The 21264-nt window shown below is 34.4% G+C and overlaps 1 protein-coding gene across 4 annotated transcripts in view; it reads right to left on the bottom strand.

Moving 5' to 3' along the window:
- DACH1 (dachshund family transcription factor 1) overlaps positions 1-21264 on the bottom strand; it is a 368620-nt gene that overhangs the window by 178761 nt on the left and 168595 nt on the right. The gene's annotated exons all lie outside the window — the stretch shown is intronic.

Below are 21264 nucleotides of genomic sequence, written 5' to 3'. Positions count from 1 at the left end.
CTCATTTAATCCCAATCCCAAAGCCTCCTTCAGGCAATCCGAGTGCTCTTCCAACCAAACCAAATTTCTGCCATCCAGCCATTCACAAGAACGTTCTACAAAAATGAGATTTCTCTTTGTCAAAAGCAATTAGAGAAATAGTCCAGGAAAACAGTCCTTTAAAACGCAAAATTAGATACAGCCTTTAATCAAAGTCATAAGCATATGTTTTTGCTCTCTTCCCTGAGGCAGGATAATTCTGCTGTCCCCAAAATGTGCTGCTACCCAGTCAGATCCCTTTACCCTCAGATCCCTTTGCCCCAGCCTGGATGGCAGCAGACAGAAGTCAGTGTCAAAACTTCACAAGAGCTGCTTACCCCACATGATTGATCCGGGGGGGGGGCAAAAATGGAAATTAAATATAATTAAAAGAAATTAAAGAGAAGGCATTATATGCAATCTCAGCCTGTGATACCACAAGAGGAGAGCAGACCCTCATCATTTTGAATCAAGATTCTTGCCCTGACCATGGAGAAGGCTTGAAAAAACTCAGTGTAATTAGTTTAAAGGCACCTGCTTGTCTGGTTTTCAGCTACTCTGAGAGGTGTGAAGTGTCTTATGGATCTCGAGAGGAATTAGCTCCACAACTTACTGTTCTAGTGGGCCAAGGCTCCTGCCAGCATAGAAAGAGTGCAATTTAGTAGGAAAGACCAAATAAGCAAATAATCCCAGGCTGCTGAGGTAAATATTGCCACCAACATTGCTTCCAAGGGCCTCTTGTTGTCTCCTTTACCTCCTTAAATGGAAAATGAGTTCACTCGCGCCATGTTTTTGGCTAACGATGGGGAGGGACAGAAGTCAAAACCCAACAGGGAGAAGGCAGAAGGTGAACAGACAACAGGAAAGCAATGAGGTGGCCATAAGAGGTGCCTTTGAATATATTATAGCTTGACTCAAGGTTGCTTTCCCTTATTTCTTTGCATGACCACATAAAGATTAGCAAACAGTTCCAGCCTTCCAACCCTCCTCACAGGCTGACTTCTACCACCTTCAAGTGCAATGAGAATTACCAAGTATGTGATAAATATATTTTGCATAGGCAGATCAATATTATTTAGAAAACTGCTATTTCAGGTAGAAAAAGATGTACCAAATACCAAAAATCAAATCAGAAGGTGGATAAATACAAGGGTTTAATTTTATTTTAGTTTCCACTGCTATTACAAATTGTGCATGTTCTGATCCGAAGAAGGTATTGACAATAACATGGATTGCTTCCAATGATATTTTTACCTTAGAGGAAGGATATGAAGTTATACATTATACAAATTTGGTTACAGTCCCTAAATTAGGCCACACAAAAAGGAATGGTGCACCTCTGAACTTTGGTTTGCATCCTGTGTTCATTAAACAATACAACAACCTACACTTCCTTTTTTTTTTTTTTTTTTTTTTAATATACATTACTTACAAGCTAAAACTAGCATCTTTAAAGAACAATCCTTTGAAGGAATATTCAAATACAATATAACCAATGAATACAACAGCAGGCCTCAAACTTTTGGCTGTGACTGCACTTCCAGATCAGCAGTTTTTAAGTGCTTACAAGTATTAGAATAAATACCTTATTAAACAGACACGGGACATAGGACTTGTGAGCCCACTGCAGAAACACTAAAAATAGAAACTCTCTTTTGCTACATAATTTGCAAAACAGTATGCTTTGGTGCTTCTCTCCAAAGTAAGCCATAATGCTTCTCTGTAGAGGAAGCCATAACCTCTGGATAGGGACTGGGAAACTAAAATAGAGATTGCTTAGTTCTGTAGTATGATTTTTGCGAGATAATGCTTGTGATAATAAATGATAATTTAAAAAAGCAGAAATTAAACTACTAATTTCATTCCTTCTCTGATACAACTGCATAAGTGATTGAAATGATTACTTTGCTCTACGGCAATTAATTTAAACTATATGAATCTGAAATGAGTGTCTCATATAACCAGTGTAAGTGGGGGGGAAATGTGAGTAAGGAATAATCCTCAGAATTATAGTTTAATGCCATTCCTCACAGCAACTCCAGCCTACAGCACAGTTTCTGCTTTGCTTTCTCCTACCACTTTACTGTCACGATATAGCAAAGCAAGTGGCAAGGAAAGTCCTGAGCCAGTTACTAGAGCCCCTTGCATTATAATCACTGGTGCACTGTGGTATAATATGGTATGGTACAAGACAAAACATCCTTTCTAGCACAGGGCCCAATTTATCTCACTAGCTGCTATGTATCTATTAGCTGAAATAGTTGAAAATACTAATAAAGTTCAGGTATGGGTAGATACTTGGGTAAATACTTGGGAATTTTTTTTTTAATTTATTGTTCAAAAAAGCCTTTGATCTAAACATTATTTAATATCACTTTACTCTTACAACAAGTAGCCAAGGAATTTCTGAGGTGAATACTTTTCTACACTACAGAAATTTTATCTTCAAATACAAGATAACCAGAAGTCATCTATAAAGGCAACTGAAATTAATGAAATAAGGATCACACCAAACAGCCACTTAGGTATTTTTTATTCTTAACAAATATTTATTTGAACAGCTAAAAAGTATCCAGGCCAAAATATTCAGTGGATTAAAGTCAATGGTAGTTGTCATTAATATTCTGAAATTGATAAGTTGTTTATGTCTGGCATTCTTCCTGCTGATTATGCAGTGAGACAGGCAGCTTTATAAATATCTCATCACTCCATCGTCACACAAATTTCATCGACAGTGCTCATGCACAGCTATTAGCAATATGAATCTAACCATTACAAGAGGAAAGAAAATCGAACATGTGGCATTAATACGCAGTCCTGGTTCCTAACCATCTGATAGGCAGATGGTGTAAAGCGGATTCTCCAGCTGAAATGAAGGGGCACATCATTTAAAACCTTGTTTGCATTCTAACTGATATCAGTGCCATATTGATATACATGATACATCATGGCAGTATTTGAACAATCTAGTTTGTTTCAGTCATAAATGTTTACAGCCTTGTTTTTTATCTTTAGAAGCATGTTCTGAAGAGCATATTTTTAATTTATGAAACCTATTGTTTACTTCTGTTGAACCAGAAGATTAGCGAAGAGCAGGAATATTAAATTACCACAACCACAGCAGTATAACTAAGATGGATGAATAAAGTATGTTTTTTCAATAAAAGATGTTAGTAAAGGAATTAAAAAATTAGCCTAGACATTTTATGCATTAAATACATTTATTCATTTAAACCTTACAGCTTTTTTCCTGTGTGACATACTTAGAACTTTAATGCTTTATAAAGCTATTCATTTAAATCTCTTACTGCGTGCAATTAATCTTGTCCAACAATTTAATTCAAAAAGCAAAACATCAGAAAGTAAAGTTCAATTCAACCATCGCACTTCTGAAGTAATCTCAGTATTGCTGACAGTTCCTATAGACTCATCAGCAAAAGTCTGTTCAAGGTGTCGTGTAGGAGCCGTATGAATTTGAATTACAGCTCAATTGAAAGCTCTCCAGGCCTTAGTAGGAACTCAGTAACAAGAAGCAGAACACCAAAAGAAAGCGTGAATGATCCTTTCCTACAAAGACCTTCTCTCTTCTGTCACTGGATTACTTTGGCCTGTTGGGTGTGTTTGTAGCTGTTAATTATGTTAATAAAGTTGCAGCCTGCTGCCTCTGCCAAATATAATCATAAGCTTTCTCCTGCCAAATTCTAGTCTAATTTACACCCATGCAACTCTACTGAAGTCAGAATTTCGTGGGTGAGAATGAGACCAGAAGTATGCCCAGTATGTGTGGTCTCTAATGCTGAAAAATGAGTGAATGAAACTGAAAACAATGACAAAAAACATAGCATCTTCAGAAAACAATTCTGTTTTAAAAGCAAACCACCCGAGAGAGTTGTCATATATCATGACAGATTTTCAAAATGTGTACGAATTACCGGTGGGCACTAAATCACATCCAGGGTTTCTGCCTTCCAACAAATACTGTTTCCTACCTTAAGAGAGAGCTCTTAAAGCTTTCAGTTTTGATGGCACAAGCAGCTTACAACATACCCTATTTGTGAAGGAAAAAAGGACCTATGAGTGTAACTTTTTCAGCCACAAATATGTCTCAAAATAGACATTTTTGAATTGCATGCCTAAACTTGGTCCTGGGACAACTTACAAAATTATTTAAGCAAATGATCTTAATTCACTTTTAACTTCCTTCACAGAACTATGCCCAATAGTAATTATAATTCCTAATAGCTATTTCAATAAATAATTAATAACTTCCTTAATATAACTATTACCTTCCTTTACATATAGCATATATATACATTTTTATGAGTCCAGAAAAAATCCAGTAATATATACATATTTTCACAACTTCTTTCTTTAGGACTTTGCGAACATTTTTAAGATACATTACCTTTGCCATCACAGAACAGGCAGAAAACCAAAATATGACTGTCAGCAGTATGTTACATTTAATTTCATTTATTTGTTGGAAAGTTCATTCTGCAGAAAGGCTTTATTCATTGCGTGAGAGGAGGTCCAAATCTCATCTAAATTCTGAAAGAACTCCTTCCGTTATTTCAAATTAATGCTTAATCCTTTTTTCTTATAGTTTATTTCAGTGGTACTGACTTGAAAATAATTCATGTCTTTTCTTGACTTAATTCCAGATTTCATATTGAGGTTCTTGGGCAAAATTCTTACTAAAATCTGAAAAACTCTGCCTGAGACAGAAAGGCAGAGTTACCTCCTAGGACTTGACCCCGATCACTGTAGATTATTGCACTGGTTTCACGGGTTTCAGCAGTTCAGGTACAAGTTTTTGGTAGCTTATTACGCTGCTGCCCAGTTATTTCAAATGAAATAGGATCCTAACCTTAGTCTCTGATCTAATGGGTGTTTTATATAGTGTGATACATAAAACAAGAAGGGGAAAGCAATCTACAAGAGGACAGAGGTCTGATTACATAGGCTGGATTGAAGAAAGGGGAACTTCAGACTACACCGTAATGTTCAGCTAAAATATACTGAGTCTTATTAGTAGCTTCCTTTATGTATAATGTAGGCCTTGACTCTCACAGTTATTCAGAAGCCTTATTTCTGTTATTGTGTCTTGATTGTGATTGATCCGATACAGCAATATTGGTATATCCTAAAAATTTCATTACTGGTTAATTTGGGATAATCAAGAAATTCTTGTCTGGCCCTTCTAGCTGTACTTGCATGGTGCAGCATACGCTGCTCATCCAGATAAATTTTTAACATCTTTAGAAGGGCTGTCATTAAAGGAGCCATGAAAAAAAAAAAAAAAAAAAAAAAAAAGTGCAACAACTGATTGCATTAACAATTAAATATTGTTAAAGAAGGAATAGTTAGAAAAACTCAGCCATGTGATCTGGTTTAGACTGGTGCAACTAAAATGAGATTGCCAGTCTGGCACTGGGAGAAAACCTGTGTACATGAGGCTCAAACCATCTGTTGTTCATCAGACTAATCAGACTTGTAACTACTCTTAAATTGCAATATGAATTTTGAGGTCTGGGTATTGCATTAAAATAAACAAGGAAAAGAGCTAAATTTCCACAGCAGTCTTCAAATCTAAAAATCTTTTTACTTACAATATGTCCCCACAGTTAATAACACAGTTACAGAAATAAAACATTGACCTAGAAAGAAGTAGTGTCCTCTTGATTTGTTTTGTTAAAAGTAAAGAAAATTTAATACTATTTTTTGAATAAGAACTACTGGCAGGTTGAATGATGCTGAAAAAAAAAAATGCGTAACAGTAATTATTTTATCACTAGTATTTGCCATTTATGGAAACAATGGACTTACATTCCATGAAGTTATTCTTTATTGTGGATTTATTCCTTAATACTGAAGAGTAAAAAATGAAATCATAAAGTACATTTCAAATACCACAACAAATTACTGTTATAGCTTAATGAGGTTTTGTAATCTGTGAATTTACTATTGGCTTGGTGAAGTTGTGACAGAATTAAACAATGTATACTGCGTAACTGCCTGGCTATATTGTACTTTTCAGCAACAGTTTAAAATCCTACTGGAATGCATACAGCATCACTACAATACAAGAGAGAACATTCTTTCTTAAACAACAGTCATCTTTTCAAAAGCAATAGATTCTCAGCTCTCATTCAGTCTGTTGCATTATTCATTTCATGTGCAACCTCATGCTGGACCATAAATTGTTACTTTATCTAATCAAAGGCGACTTAACTTCACAGAAGGTCAAAGGTTTAATTTTGTGAAGTATTATCTTACGCTATGAGTTTAACGGAAAAATAGAAGAAGAAAAACAGCCAAGAAACTGGTAATAAATGAACCTTTATTGCCTCAGGCATTGGCCTAGTTAATAAACTTTCATTGAAGGTTTCTTTCAACTGTTATGGACAATGAGGTAAAAAAAATCTTAAATTACAGCCATGTGTGACTTTTAAAGCAGGCATTCTTTTTTATCTCAACCTCCCCAGCTTAGGAAAAAGACAAAGAGATTGTCTTCAATTTCTTAACCAAAAATGTATGCTTCTAAACAGATGAAAAAGTGCAGATCAACCTTTTTAAAAGCAGAGGTCAGCTTTGAACAATTTTAAAAAACCTTTTTCCTTAAGTGTTGAATCTTGATCCCCACTCTCTTTAACCAAATAGTTTGCAATTCAGAAAAAAAAAAAAAAAGTATGTGTGAAGAGAAAATATATATACTAACAATATATTACTCTAACAATGATGCTTAGTTCCTAACAGACTTTCTGGTTTACATTTGCATTGCTAGAGTGCAATAATGGCTCTTGTTTAATAGAATGACTTATTATGGGAACAACTTCCCTGCACTTTTTGCAAACAGAAGTTCCTTTCTTCTTTTTGTGTGTATTATCTAATGTTCTCACAACGCTATTCTCGCTGTTGCGAGAAATTAAAAGCTTTAACATAATGACAGTTACTGGTAATTATTGGTGTTCCATGAATTTTCTTGATTTAACATTTGACTAACTACAATGTCTTTTACTGACATATTGAGTCCAGTTTAGAGAAGTGTATTTCAGTTTGTTATACAGTCAAATCCAGTAGGTTATACTGTCAAAACCAATAAAAAACAATAAGAAAATCAGTAGTATCAGTCTAATTTATAACAAGATGGACACAATTAATTAATTGTAACAGTGCTACAATTCAAAAATACTGAAAGGACGTGTTCATGCCTGTAACAGCAGTAATGTAGCTAAATAGTCATAATCTTTCAACCAGCAGGAGCTTTTGTAGTTTTTTTTATAAACCTAATCCACAGCTTGACACAGATCCTGGGGTAATGGCACACAGTTCTTTGATTAAACTAATATCTAAACACTGTTGAGGCAGCCTGATGGCCCTGTGGAAGTACATCTCCCTACAACTTCTGAGATCAGCCTTGCAAACAGAACTGCCAAATTCTTTCCAATAGACCCACTGCAGTCCAAATGCCTAATCATGTGTGTGAAATTTAACTTATTCATGTGCATAAGTGTCTGTGGCATCAGAACAAGTTCAGAATAAAATGAGATTTTAGCTGTGGATGGCAGCAGGGCAGTTTTAGCTTTTATAGCCTTCTGGTAGTATGGATGTGCCCACAGAGGGACCTGTTCTCTGCCCTGCATCCACACACTGAAGAAACAGCCCACTGATATTTACTCAACGTGGTATCAAAGACTGTGGCCTTTATGGCTGTGGTCCCAAAGCAACATTTTTGCCCAAAGAAAGCAAGATTAGATCCTCACTTTCAGTGCACAAGAATAGTCAGCTACAGACTTACTTCAGGCTCCTGCCTTCCACAAGAAATGAAAACAGCATTATTATTACTCACAAAAACAGAAGAAAAGGAATGTAGGGCTTTAGCTGCAAAAAACTGCCTTCCCTAACTAAGATGAATTATTATCATAGCTGCTCATCAGTGTATCTTCAGTAGACATAGTAAACTACTATTTTAATATATTTTAAAGAAAGTTTTAATAGGATTATTCATTACCAGCCTAAGAATCTCCTACATGTATAAATAAAATTAAAATATCTTTAAAGAACAATTTTGACTGTTTTGTTATATTTAGCTTTAAAGTAGATATTGCTTCCCACCCACAAAAAAGAAAACATAAACATTTACATTACAATATACACTGACAAATTCTAAAATATTCTTCTGATTGCCTGTGTTTGCAATGTTCAAAGCAGGTTGCACCAATCATTATAATAACAGAAGTCAATTTAATGCTGGAAAAAATCCCAGCTATTCACTGGCTATTTCAAGGCAAAAATATATAATTTTTTTAACACAGACAGTTGGGTAAGAGAATTTTCATGTTTCAAAATGTAAAGAATTCAGGTGTAAGGGTCAGGAGAGTCCTCTCCTCCTCCATCTCTCCATTCACTTTAAGTTTTGTAACTTCAAGAGCTGCACTGTGGCTTTGGGGCTTTTTTTTTTTTTTTGCTTTTTTTTTTTTTTTTCTTTTCTTTTTTAAGTTTCGTCAGATCCATTATGCATTACACTGCGCCAGAGGCAAGGCATGGGGCTAAATGTACTATTACAGCACAGTGATAGCAAGAGTATTGTACTGTGATGCGGAACTGTGATACTGTACAAAGTAGCTGTGATAATGACTTACGGGGAACACTGTGTAGCCCTGCTTTCAGATGAAAAGGCAGTCAATTCTTACAGACAGACCTCTCTCACCTATATGCTCTACTTGTTGCAACAGGTAACAGGACACTAAATCCCATGCGCAGCACCCTGAGTGCCAACCAAGGCACTAGACAAATCACACTGTGGTGGACTTCTACATTTGAAGGCACCCATATCTCTTTCTGATACAAACTATGGCACGACAGTGGGATGAAGTGCTTTTGTGTCATGTCCCAGCACTCAATCAAAGCATCACCAAATTATCACCCATAATTAAGGGAGTTCTCTCAAGCCCACTGTGTTATCTCAAAAAACCATCTCCGAATACTTTTGTTTTGTACCTCAGAACTGCCTGGTATTCAAAATGTGAACTCCTGAAGACTTAATAATGTTAAAGGGGAAAACATGGTATTTATAATGCCTACATAATTATTGTATTTGTTTATAATACAAAAACAAACATGCAGTAACTTTTCTACAGTTTCTATGGTATCGATGTAGTTGCAGTCTATATTATAAAAACCTGCAGCCATTTGTAAAGCCAGATTTACATACATGATCATACATGCTTACAAAAGGCATAATCTTTGCAGCTGACAACTGATTGGTATCACTGTCTACCTCATTACAGACAAATACTCAAAGCTCACCAAATATCCAAGCATAATGGGATCGCAACATTGTTTTTGTCAGAAACCCAAGAAATTCTCATGATATCATGTGTAAATGAAACATTATATGTACATTGCTATCAATACCTCATAAAAGATAAAATTTTGTTACCTCTCAAGTTGTTGGCATCAATCAACAGACAAAATATGATGACAACATTTATTTCACAGATTTCCCATACTGTAGGAGGAACCAGATTATAATTTGCAGCAGGTAATTTAATTAATCTTTTCTTCAGCCACTAATGAACAAGATATCAACAGATTAGGATTTTCACAAATCTATGTTACTGAAAATCACTTTCCTCCACCTTGTCAGCATTTGCATAAGAGTGAAATGAGATGTGAATTTTATAATTTCTCTTTCCTCTGGGTTATGACTTTCTTTCTTATAATTTCTAAATTCCAAGTTTTAGATTTAACTGACATTCACATTGGCAAAATGGACTGCATGTTTAGCACAAAGTGAGTAACAGAAGTAACTGACAAAAATTTAATTAGTATCCAGATAACTCACTTTTTTTATCCTAATCATGAGTAATCTAACTTCTGCAAGATGCAATCTCGATACTTAGCAATGAGAGTATCACCACTCCAGTAGAGAGAATGTTCTTAATTTTTCAAATAAAAATATGCATATCCTGTACAGCGTATGTGTATTTCTGCGGAATTTTCTACATATTATTAGTCTTCAAAACTATCACTTCTAGACTAAAATTTTCAGAATGAATCATTTGAAAAAATGGTATAGGAGCATTGTTATTACTTTATCTTAGAAATAAGAACATCATTCTAGTGGTTTGACACTAATGTTGACTTAAAGTCACTTAGATAGCTAATAAGATCGCAAGTATAAAGTGTTGATCATAATTAACGTTTGTCACTACACAGCCCAAAGAGCTTGGTGGCCATTTCTGAAAGCAAAGTGAGGTTCATACTAGCTCTGAAGCATGCCAAGTGGACAGCTAACATGCAGAACTCTAAACTATTTTTAGCATGCATAAAATTCTGAGGAAAGAAGGGGAAGTGACTGGGTTTGTGGCAATTCCTTACATTGAATTGTTGAGTTTCTTTAGAATTGAATTCTTAATCACTAGTTAAGACATGTTAAAACACATGCTCAGTTTTGGAAACACAGGAATTACTTTTTAAAAGGATGCTGACCTGTTGTTGGATTTAACTTTGTGATGCACTTACAGCCCATAAAATTAAGGAAATTTTTTCTGCCAGTGGTTCACAACGTTTATGAGACATTTCTAGCTTTTTCTTTAATTGGATGTATTAGTCACATGCTATATTTCTTTGCCAAGCTTTAAAAAGAGTATTTCCTCCATCTATCAAAACAGATTTTCAATGGCAATAACAGGCCACAAGAGGACTGTGTTTTATCTAAACTGCATGCCAACCAACGGGTCGTATACAGTGGAGGTTTCACATAATAAAGGCAAGATGAATCAACATGATCCTGTCCTTCCAGCAATAATATTTAATAAAGATGCCATATCATCTACAGAGACATTCATATATGCACAATGTAGTATCATGATCAAATCTGAAGAGTGTACATGCATTTGTATTTACATTTTTCTCTCTTTGCTGCTGATATCCTGCCCTTCTCAACTACAGAAAACACATTTCAAAAATAGAACTAAAGCATTGTCTCATCTGACCATGTTCTTGACGAAAAATACTTACAAGTAGTTTTTTTTCCATTTTCACGTTTTTTGTAAGAAAGCTTACATTGCAGGAAAACTTCAGGGAAAATTAGTGAAATGTTCTACTTCCACTGGAAACTGTTACCATTCAAGCATAAGTGATTGATATTCCTCATATGAAAGAGCATGAAATACAGAATGAATTATAAAATGGCTTCAGTGCATGGAAAACATTGCCTCCTACAATGTTGATAATATACAGGAATTTTAGATGGATTCTTACTTCCAGCAACCTAAATCAACTGTTTGTTGACATTTCTACACCAAACTGACAGAACACCAGAAAGCTAATTGTATCCTGGGCTGCATCAAAAGAACTATGGCCAGCAAGTCGAGGGAGGTGATTCTGCCTGTCTACTCTCTTGTGACATTCCACCTGCAGTACTATGTCCAGCTCTGGGATCCACAGTACAAGAAAGACGTGGATATGTTGGAGCAGGTCCAGAGGGCCACAAAATGACCAGAGGGCTGGAACACCTCTTCTAAGAGGAAAGGCTGATAGATTTGGGATTGTTCAGCCTGGAGAAGAGAAGGCTCCAGGGAGACTTTATTGCAGCCATTTAATACTTAAAGGGGGCTTATAGAAAGTGGGGACAGAATTTTTACCAAGGCCTGTAGTGGCAGGACAAGGGCAATAATTTTAAATTGAAAGAGGGCAGATTTGGATTGGATATAAGGAATAAATTTTTTACAGTGAGGGTGGTGAGACACTGGAATGGGTTGCTTATAGAAGCTGTGAATGCCCCTTAATGGGAGACATGTGTTCAAGGTCAGGTTGGAGGGGGCTTTGAGAAACTTGATCTAGTGAAAGATGTCCTTGCTAATGGCAGAGAGGATACACTAGATGATCTTTAAAGGCCCCTTCCAATGCAAATCATTCTACGATTCTTTGAAATATCCACTTTATCAATAGGATCAAATAATTTTTGCATAAAATTGTAGCATCAATTCACCTTAGTCTTACTCTTTTAGCAAAGAGATATCTTAACCAGTGTTTTTACTTCAAGATATCATATAAACACCAAAAAATTCATCTTTAGTCCAATTCAAAGTTCCTACTTTTGTGCTGTCTCTCTCAGAGCAGTCCTTCACTAGAATTGAGTGTTTCACACAAGGATTAACAGAAGCAATAATATCTGCAGAATGCCATTACCACTGAACACTTCACCATGTACTTTCTTTTTCTCATCCTATGTGTTCATAAAAAAGGTCCAGATGCAAAATTATGGAAGATATTTTTTCTAGCAGTAGGATCTGGCTTTTTGACAGATTCTATAAACAGTTATGTTGGCAGCTTTAGAGATGCCCCTAGGTCAGTCACTTGGTTAAGACAGCTGATGGCCTGTCTGATTCTCCTGTCTGCCATTTTCTTATGATTTATCTTCAGTTAGCTGTAAATTAAATCCAAACAGATCATTACCCCACACCTACAAGACCTCTGCTTAACTATGTGTGCCAAGCATCTCTTCCACAGAAACCCTTAGTTTGTAGCAAGAATCTGAAAAGAGAAACTGAAATAAAATATCTGAATAACTGAATGAGTTCTGAATTTGTGCTTTTACTTAAAAATATTATTTTTTCTAACAAAAGAACAGAAGAAATTATAAGATCTTGAATATTAATTCTGACATTACCAGAAGGTATCACGTCACCTACATTTTAATTTTATTCTCATCTACCTATTAGAGGGAGATAATACTTCCTTACCTTACAGAAGGATTATTAATATAAATCAGCCAAGAGCTGTACAAAGCTATACAAATAAAAAGAAAGTGTCAATCACCTATTAATATTGTTATCAGCCCTACTTCTATATCTATAAAGTCAAAGTCAGTCCATAAAATGCAGACTAAACTTGCCCAAGAAGTGAAGGCAGCAATTCAGTGTAAAAAGTACATGGGTAAAAATCCACAAAGGAACTATGAAAGTGAAATACTGCTTTCAAATTTACTGTGAACCCTAAAAGGTCACAAAACATTTTTGATTGCAGGAGGCATTGACAAAAAATAGGAAAGAAAAATTTAGGATTTTTATTAGTTTAGCTGAAGTGTTTTCTTAAAATCATCAAATTAACAGATACAAGATATCTTACCAGTTTGAAATTCAGATTCTGAAACAGGGAGGGAATAAGACCAATTCTTTAGAAATTTTACAAAATAGATCAAAACACTTCTAAAATTTTTATGATTTGCAAAAAAATCTTAATTCCATGAAAGCTACTTAGGGCTTTATTAAAATAAAATAAAGTTTAAAAAAATTCCCATCCTTCTGTTATTACCTGAGCCAGTCAAATGTGAAATGTATTCTTTCTAAATCACTGACATTTATTAAGAGGGAATATAATGATTTTACCTTATGTTTGTAAAATGTGACTAGTTTTTTTTTTTTTGTTGGCTGTAAAGGAAGTCGTATTCTGAAAAACAGGATATTAAGGATTAAAAAAATATAATTCTAATCTAATTGTACCATAAAGCCATCAGATATTTTTAAAAACAGCCTGAAAATAAAGAGGAACAATATGATTATCTAATAATCTTTCCATCCTTTACAGACAGGAAAAAACAGGTGTATATTTGAGAACTATTACAGCAGGTTACCTGTTCAAGGATACAGTAGGAAAATACATCATTTTTTTATCTCTACATTAATTTCGGGTTAAGAACATATTTTGTAAAAGTGCATTCTCGATTTTGTTTCTAATACAAAATGAAGGGTACACACACAAAAAGGAGAAAATTAATGTTTGTTTTAAACAGAGAAGTATTAACATTGGGGAAGATTCTCATGCAAAGTTCCATCTAGTTAATGCATTAAAGACTTATGTGAACAACAGCCTCTTCTGTTATTGGTGTGTTTTTCCAGATTGATTGGTTCATTCAATCCTGGCACAGACTTTGTTCCTCAAAAGATCTTTATGGATAATATCTGACAACAATAGGAACTCTCTAGTTCAGTCAAAACTGTGTATTTTTATTTGTTCAAATGAATTGCTCCAAGCAGGTCAAGTACTGCAGACAACACAGTAACACCCAAAGAATATCTTATTTGAAATACTACTGCCTAATTGAACTATGCAGGTATCCTTGCATTTTCTAAAAGCTTCACTGATAGCCAAACACAGATTTTAGGGCAGGCTCAGCACTGCCTTAAAGAAGAGTGTTTTCAATATAGATTTTCTATTTCAAATTGTAAAATACGGCTACAAGAAGTAAGTAAAAATTCAATATATTAGTTCTAGTTTTCAGGGTATCATCTCTAGATGTATTTTGGAACCCTGAACAAATAAATATCATTAAACAATACACACTATCCTCAACAGCCCTAGAGAAGAAAGAAATGATGATTAATTTTGCAGGTCACGGTTAGCAAATACAGGCAGTTCTGCCTGGGGTAAGTGAGAGGGGAAGCCAAGTAACAGCTGCATTACTCTGTTCCTAAAATGTATGTACTGGTAATATGAGTTTTCTTGTTTTGTATGTATCTATATGTATCTATAATGTAGTTTTAAAAAATAATATCATATGTATCTTGCAGTTTTAGTATTATTCCTGTTGTATCATTTTTGCACTGGTTACATCCCTGTCTTACACATTTGGAAGTGTTATCTTCTTTATTTTTGCTATTATTATTATTTCCACCTTCAGTCTTCCTATGCATTCTTAACTTTATAAAATAAGATGAATATTCGAAAAAAATGAAAGTAATATGATGAAATGTTCAAAATGTACGTACAAAAATGTCTTACTTTGGTAAGATCGTTATATTTTTACCAATATTCAAGCTTTATTTTCATCATCCTTGTAGTTTTAAAGCTAAATGTTTTGAGGATGTTCGAATTTCCTGCTGAATTATATTACAAAAATAATTCCATCAGATAAACCAATTCTGATAATAAGTATTTATCCCATGTATTTATGTTTAGTTAGATGGCACGCTCCTGTGTAGCTCTAGAAATTAATAGAAAGCCAATGCAGTAGAGAGACACATTTGAATTTGTAGTTCAGAAGCTGCTGACATTAAGCATCAGACTATAACTGGGTCAGAATAAACACTTAACATTCAAAATTAAATATAATATTGTGTAATACAAGAAGATCTATAGAATCATAATGTCTGAATATATTAGATATGATGATAATACTTCTATTGATTTCAGTCTGTTAAAATAATGAAACTGGATTACACAAATCAATTCTTGGAATACAACACAAATGCATATATTATTTCCTTTACACTTTCAAAATAGACTTTTCAAGTGAGATTGACTGTAACTATTTTAGACTGTATCTAAAAACAAGTGTTAATTTTCTCAACCTCACCTAAAAAAAGGCTTGTAGTAGTCTTTCTGTTATCTTACAGTTGTCAAGCTTAACAGTCTTTTAACCATCTTACAAACAGCTTTCTCCATATGATCAATTATTTAAGACTCTCGCTCTTACATCATTACATCTGCCAGGAGAGGAGGTGTTTCAATAGGAAGATCTACCATTAAAGACAATTAGAGAGCGGTCCGTTTCCCTTCACGGAGGGAGGACATCACAAAACACTGTAAAACACTCAAGAATGCATAGTTTCTGGTAATGTCTTCACAGTTATATATAACTAAATATTTCATAAGTTCTCAAAGTCTAACAAAAAACAAGGCATTGGCTTTTCAGGCTGTCAGGCATGGTGGTTTTATTTTCAGACAGAGAAAAGTGCTCTTCTCTATATTTTAAATTATTTCTACTCCAGATGGGAATCAGACTGTAGTCTTGAAATTCTAGTGCTATAAAAACATTTAAAAGATTACATTTGTCCAGTATCACTGTTACAGCCATTAAAATAAATTAAAAATATGGCATTTTTGAGAATGTATGTTACAAAATGAGTGGTGATCCAGGACACAAAAAGTAATCAAATCTTCAAAGCACAAAGCATGTATTCAAACTTGAAGTGTGAAGCAAAGAGGAATTTCCATTGTGAATGCAATAAAAACTGTAAATCAGTTCTTTAAAAGTGGAAGACAACAGTCTGAGCTAAGGGCTGCAGTTATCACATCCTAACCGGGTGTGCAGAATACTACAGATTTCCATCCTGGCATAGCAAGTTAAAGATCTGCGATGGAGATTCACACTCCACTGTTGTTACCAGGAGGTAATTATACAACAGTATTTCTAATGATGGAGTCCCAAAGCAATGCTTCTCCTCTTCCCAGTGGAAAATATCTTTTGAAGCAAAGAGTGGCTGTGGGATTCAAGAGGAGGGAAAACACATACCATAAAATATAATTAAAAATTGTGGAGGCTGCCTATGACAAGAATAACCATAAAAAACAGATACAAACCAGCTGGCTGTTAACAACTCCTGAGTTATAAAAATCTTAAACCTGCTGTAAAGCACTCAATTCGATTTACATAACCACAGAGCTGACATTCCTTTTAGGCTCCTCTGCTGGGGATTATTTTGACATGTTTTAAGGCAGCATAAAAAGCAACTGTGAAAGGAAGACATGTATCATCTTACATAAAAATTCATTCTTGCCTTAAGATTGGACTTACACGCTTTAATCCCAGCATCTTTACTGAAACTGGAAAATATCTTCAATGGCTACTGGTAATTCAATTTTATAACATTATCCCTTTGGTGCTCATATTTTTGATAAAGTTGATAGTGTGTGTATACACACAAACAAACAGAAAAAAATCTATACAATCATAGAAGCTTAAGTTTCGTTATTACTGCACGAAATATCAGCTCCACTAGAACGTACTACAGAGTGCAGCATATCTAGTCTTAGATAGATTACATTGCTTAAGATTGTGATCGGCCTTTCCTAAACAAGAAAAACATTTCTTAGGAATGTAATGATGCAGACAGCGTTTTACACAACTAACACAGCTTGCTGTAGGGAATTAAAATAAACAAACTAAAATAAAATCAATCTTACATTGAGTGAAGTTTTGATGTATAAGTGCTGGCAGCGTACATTGCCCAGAGCACAGAATGAGTTTTGCCATTTGATAATTTGCTTGATTCACTGTGCTGCCTCATGCAGGGCATTTTATGCCTGATTTATGTTTAATCGAGTCACCTGCTTAATGTTAAGGAGGGTCACAGTTAGATAGAAGGGTTACGACCATATAGGGCTTTCAACATCTCCCAGTTTGACATAAGAAATGGGTGTAAGTGTTAGAGGTCAACCTTTTTCTTTTATTTTTATTTAATGTTCTCTATGGAATATTGCATAAAACATTAATGTACCACAAAACCAATTTGATTCCCTTTTGAAACACAGTAGGCAAATATGGATTTGGAGACTCTAAACACTGACAGAATAAAAAAGCAATCTGTAGTCTAAGAAGTGATCATATATATGTGAATTTTTTAAAGGATTATAAGGCACACCCTTACTTACACAAAAATGAATGTAAGTTTTCCCTTTAAGAGATATGCAATCAAATTTCGTCTGGTGTCTATGGAAAAAATAACAATTACAAAAACAAAAGGATAATAAATTTTTAATGTAATTAAGATGTCCAGATTTACTATTCAGACTGAACATAAATAACTGGACATTGAGGATTATCAGAATTTTCTTTCCAATAATGTTACGGAAAATTACATCTATATTTAATAAATAAAGCTAGATGTGGACAATTACTACAGATTGGAAAGCTCAAACACATCTAATCTTTCTGATTCTCTTGGTGCTGAAAATTACTGCAGGACATAATGTATTTTGAGATTAAGGTCCTCCCATATAGCACTGAAAAAAAAAAAACAACCCCAAAACATTGTGCCATATAAGATATTTAAAATTGTATTTTTAAGGAGGAATTATTACAGTTAGCAAGGGAAGATGGAATTTGGCACTTACCAGTTTGGATAGCTACATTTTCAAGTTCACTTAATGGTGATGCAGTTTTAAAAAATAAAGTCTTTGGGGTTTTTTGCTATTTTGGGAATAGTGTATATTCTTTAGAGGGAACAGTGTAGAGTTACTTATATCCTTGCAGATGTAAGTTCTAAAAGAATCTGGCTTGTAACTTTAGCAAATTACAGATATCAGGATAATAATAGTAAGCCTACTTCAGAAAACTGATTAATATTAGTTAATTGGAAAATTCTAAATAAGCAAAATTTTATACTAATTTATCTTTGTTTACAGCACTGGAAGATTATTCTTATGCTAAAACTGAAACTAGTTACCCTATTGGAGTTAACATCAAGAAATACCATGTCTTTGTTGTTTAAACAGCGATTTAATTCATTATCACAGCAAAAGATTTATCAGTCTTTTAAGTGCACTAAAATATGTATGTTATGTCATGAACCCAGCTACCAGAACCCAATAACTGACACAATTCAGTGAATCCAGAGGGATATCAGAAGTTTCAAAACTTGACTAAAACGTAATTTGATTGCCTGCTAAATTGCATGTGTGTGATATACAACATTTAGTGCAAATGATAAAATACAGATTTAAAACATATCAATCATTTCCACAGACTCATCTAACGGACTATGTATAGATACAGTTTTGCATCCACGCTTTAAGATAATTTACCTACATTGACAGCTTCACCCATCTAATTTAACATTAACCTTCTAAAATTTAAGCATTCAGTCCAAACTCTTCATCTAGGTTGCCTATAGTCAATGAAGAGACATGGGCATTTCCACACGGTGATTCATATGGCCTATCTTACACTGAGATGTATCACTCACTAGAGATGTCTGCTACTTTCCACTGGCTGTGAAAGGAAATAACTTGCTAAGATTTCAACAGCTACATTTCAGACATATTAGCAGATGAATCTCCTCCTTGATAGCTAGCTTCTCAGATGGCTAAAGCTAGGGAAAATTAGTTTCCTTCCTCAGAGAGTGAAAATATAGTAAAGATATTTACTCATACGCTTGCTGTTTCTAAGGGAATGTAATGAATCTCTTGCTTTGGAATTTTATTTCTAGGTACATATTTCCTTTAAAATTAGCTTTAGGAACTACTACAAAATTATCTCAACATCCTTTGTGCCTCCTTGATTAAAAACATCTACTTTATAAAAGTTTAAAACATTTAAGACATTATCAGCAAAATAAAGCAAGCCTCAAAACAATACATGCTTTGTATTGTTCTTTAAAGAAGAAAACAGTTTATATTAAACATTCTTTCTTTCCTTCTTTATTTCAAGGACTCTATTTTTACACCAAAAAAAATTTTAAAAAAATAGATCCTGATGGACAAGACAGAAAAAAATTCACTTTGAATTCTGTTAGTTCTCTTACCTTCTATCAGTTTCTGCCAAATATTTTGCCTTTTTTTTTTCTCCCTTGTTCCACTTCCTATTAAAATCAAATTAGGGAGGCAAAATGATTTCACAGTATATACATTCACCTTTTAATAAAAACCTAGATTTAATGTCAGAGTACATATTGCTAAAAAATGCAAAGCATCTTCCAGATTGAGACCTTCATAGAGGCATTACTGATAAAACCTGGCCAACATTATCAGCAACAGGGTTATCAGTAGGAACTCTACTGAAAATGCCATTCAGTGGTTGCTCCCAGAAGTTATTGCCAAGTCTTGAATTAGGGGCAGAAATCAAATGCAGAGTAGGACATCAGCATGTTAGCTACTTTCATAAAATACAGAATCCACTATATCAGTTTGTGCCTTTTATTGCTGCATAGAAAAACTTGAAAATATGAATTCATCAGAGCATACAGAGAATCTCAAACAAGCTCAAAAAGATGTAGATCTGTTCACTTGAGTAAACCTAAAGGGATGATACTCAGCAATGATTATGGGCCTATCTATTTCATTTAGTGGAGCATAGTACTGAGATATCTGAATTTGCATGTTCATATGGTACCTGCATCACGCAGAGGTACTAACTCAGAAATGGGAGCTTTTTTGTCATGTTATAACAGTGATGCACCCAGGTTGACAGTGAATGATCTCTTTTGTATTCTAAATATGCTCTTAATTCCACCTTCTTGAAGGCAGTGGCAGACCAAAGAGGGAGAAGTATCTGAAATGATTTCCACAAGTTCCAAGAAACTTCTAAATTCCAAGAACTTATGAAGAGCTGTCAGCTTTCCCTCTGCTTCTGGCTTTCAGGACAGGCTGAAACTGTTTTAATATCTGTGCCCAGAAAGCTCTCTTCTCAGTAGCACACCCTCTCTCTAAATAAAGTGCTCTTACGTATATTTAAGAATTAAGGTGTAAAAATTCAAGACTATTTTCTTCAGACATTTGGCAAAATGGACATGAGATATTGTTAAAAGAAATAATGAGCAATGCTAGCACCTGGAAATCCCTTTTCATTTGCAACTTATTTAGCTATCAGTGTTTAGTTTTTTCTTTTTTTCTTTAAAATGAAAATGCCTAATGGCATTCCTCCAAGATTTACTACATTAGCCAGGCTGGTGAGATAAAGGATTCATGACTGATCAGCATATTAAGAATAAGGGAAATAATAAATCTGTTGAGCTTGAAAGAACAGCATTAAGGTGTCTACAATGAAACTAATAATCTTGCCAAAATATACTTACGTAAATTGCTTTAATTTTTGGTCAGACCTGGTCAGGCAGCTGAACTACGTGACCGTTGTAGGTCCCTTCCAACTGAACTATTCTAGTCTAGTCTAGTCTAGTCTAGTCTATATTTTATGTACATTATAAACTTAAAAGCAAAACCAGTAAGTGAAATTTAACTAAGCATCTTCGCTTTAATTTGGCTTTGTGTCTGATGAAAACACAACAGTGTAAAGTAAAAAGGAATTTAACGGGAAAATAATTCAGAGATATCTCAAAATTACTCAGTTTTTAAAAATGGGAAGATGGGTTGTATATATATATTCTATTTAAAAAACAGAGTAGTGGACAAAATTTAGTGGCCTAATCAAAACTATTCGAAGAAATGAGGAAGCACCATACTACACACCATGATATCAATACACAAAGCCCCCCAAAAACTGTTGATTAGGATATAATCGACTTCTAAACCTTTCATATCTTGAAAAAGACATTGTGATCTAGAAGACAGTGTATCATGTAAGATAAATACAGATATAAAGCCAGGGCAGCAGAAACCATACCAAAGCAACAAATAAAAAGTGAAACAATTATATAGTAAACTCTGGTAGAAAGAATCACTTTAAGTAACTGTAGGAACAACACTATACGAAAAGTGAGATGGAGCTAAGTGTTCACGAGA

Source organism: Athene noctua, chromosome 1 (assembly GCF_965140245.1).
Source record: "Athene noctua chromosome 1, bAthNoc1.hap1.1, whole genome shotgun sequence".
Taxonomy (NCBI): Eukaryota; Metazoa; Chordata; class Aves; order Strigiformes; family Strigidae; genus Athene; species Athene noctua.
Note: the sequence above shows the minus strand (reverse complement) of the source record. Positions and strands in the feature narration are given on the sequence as shown.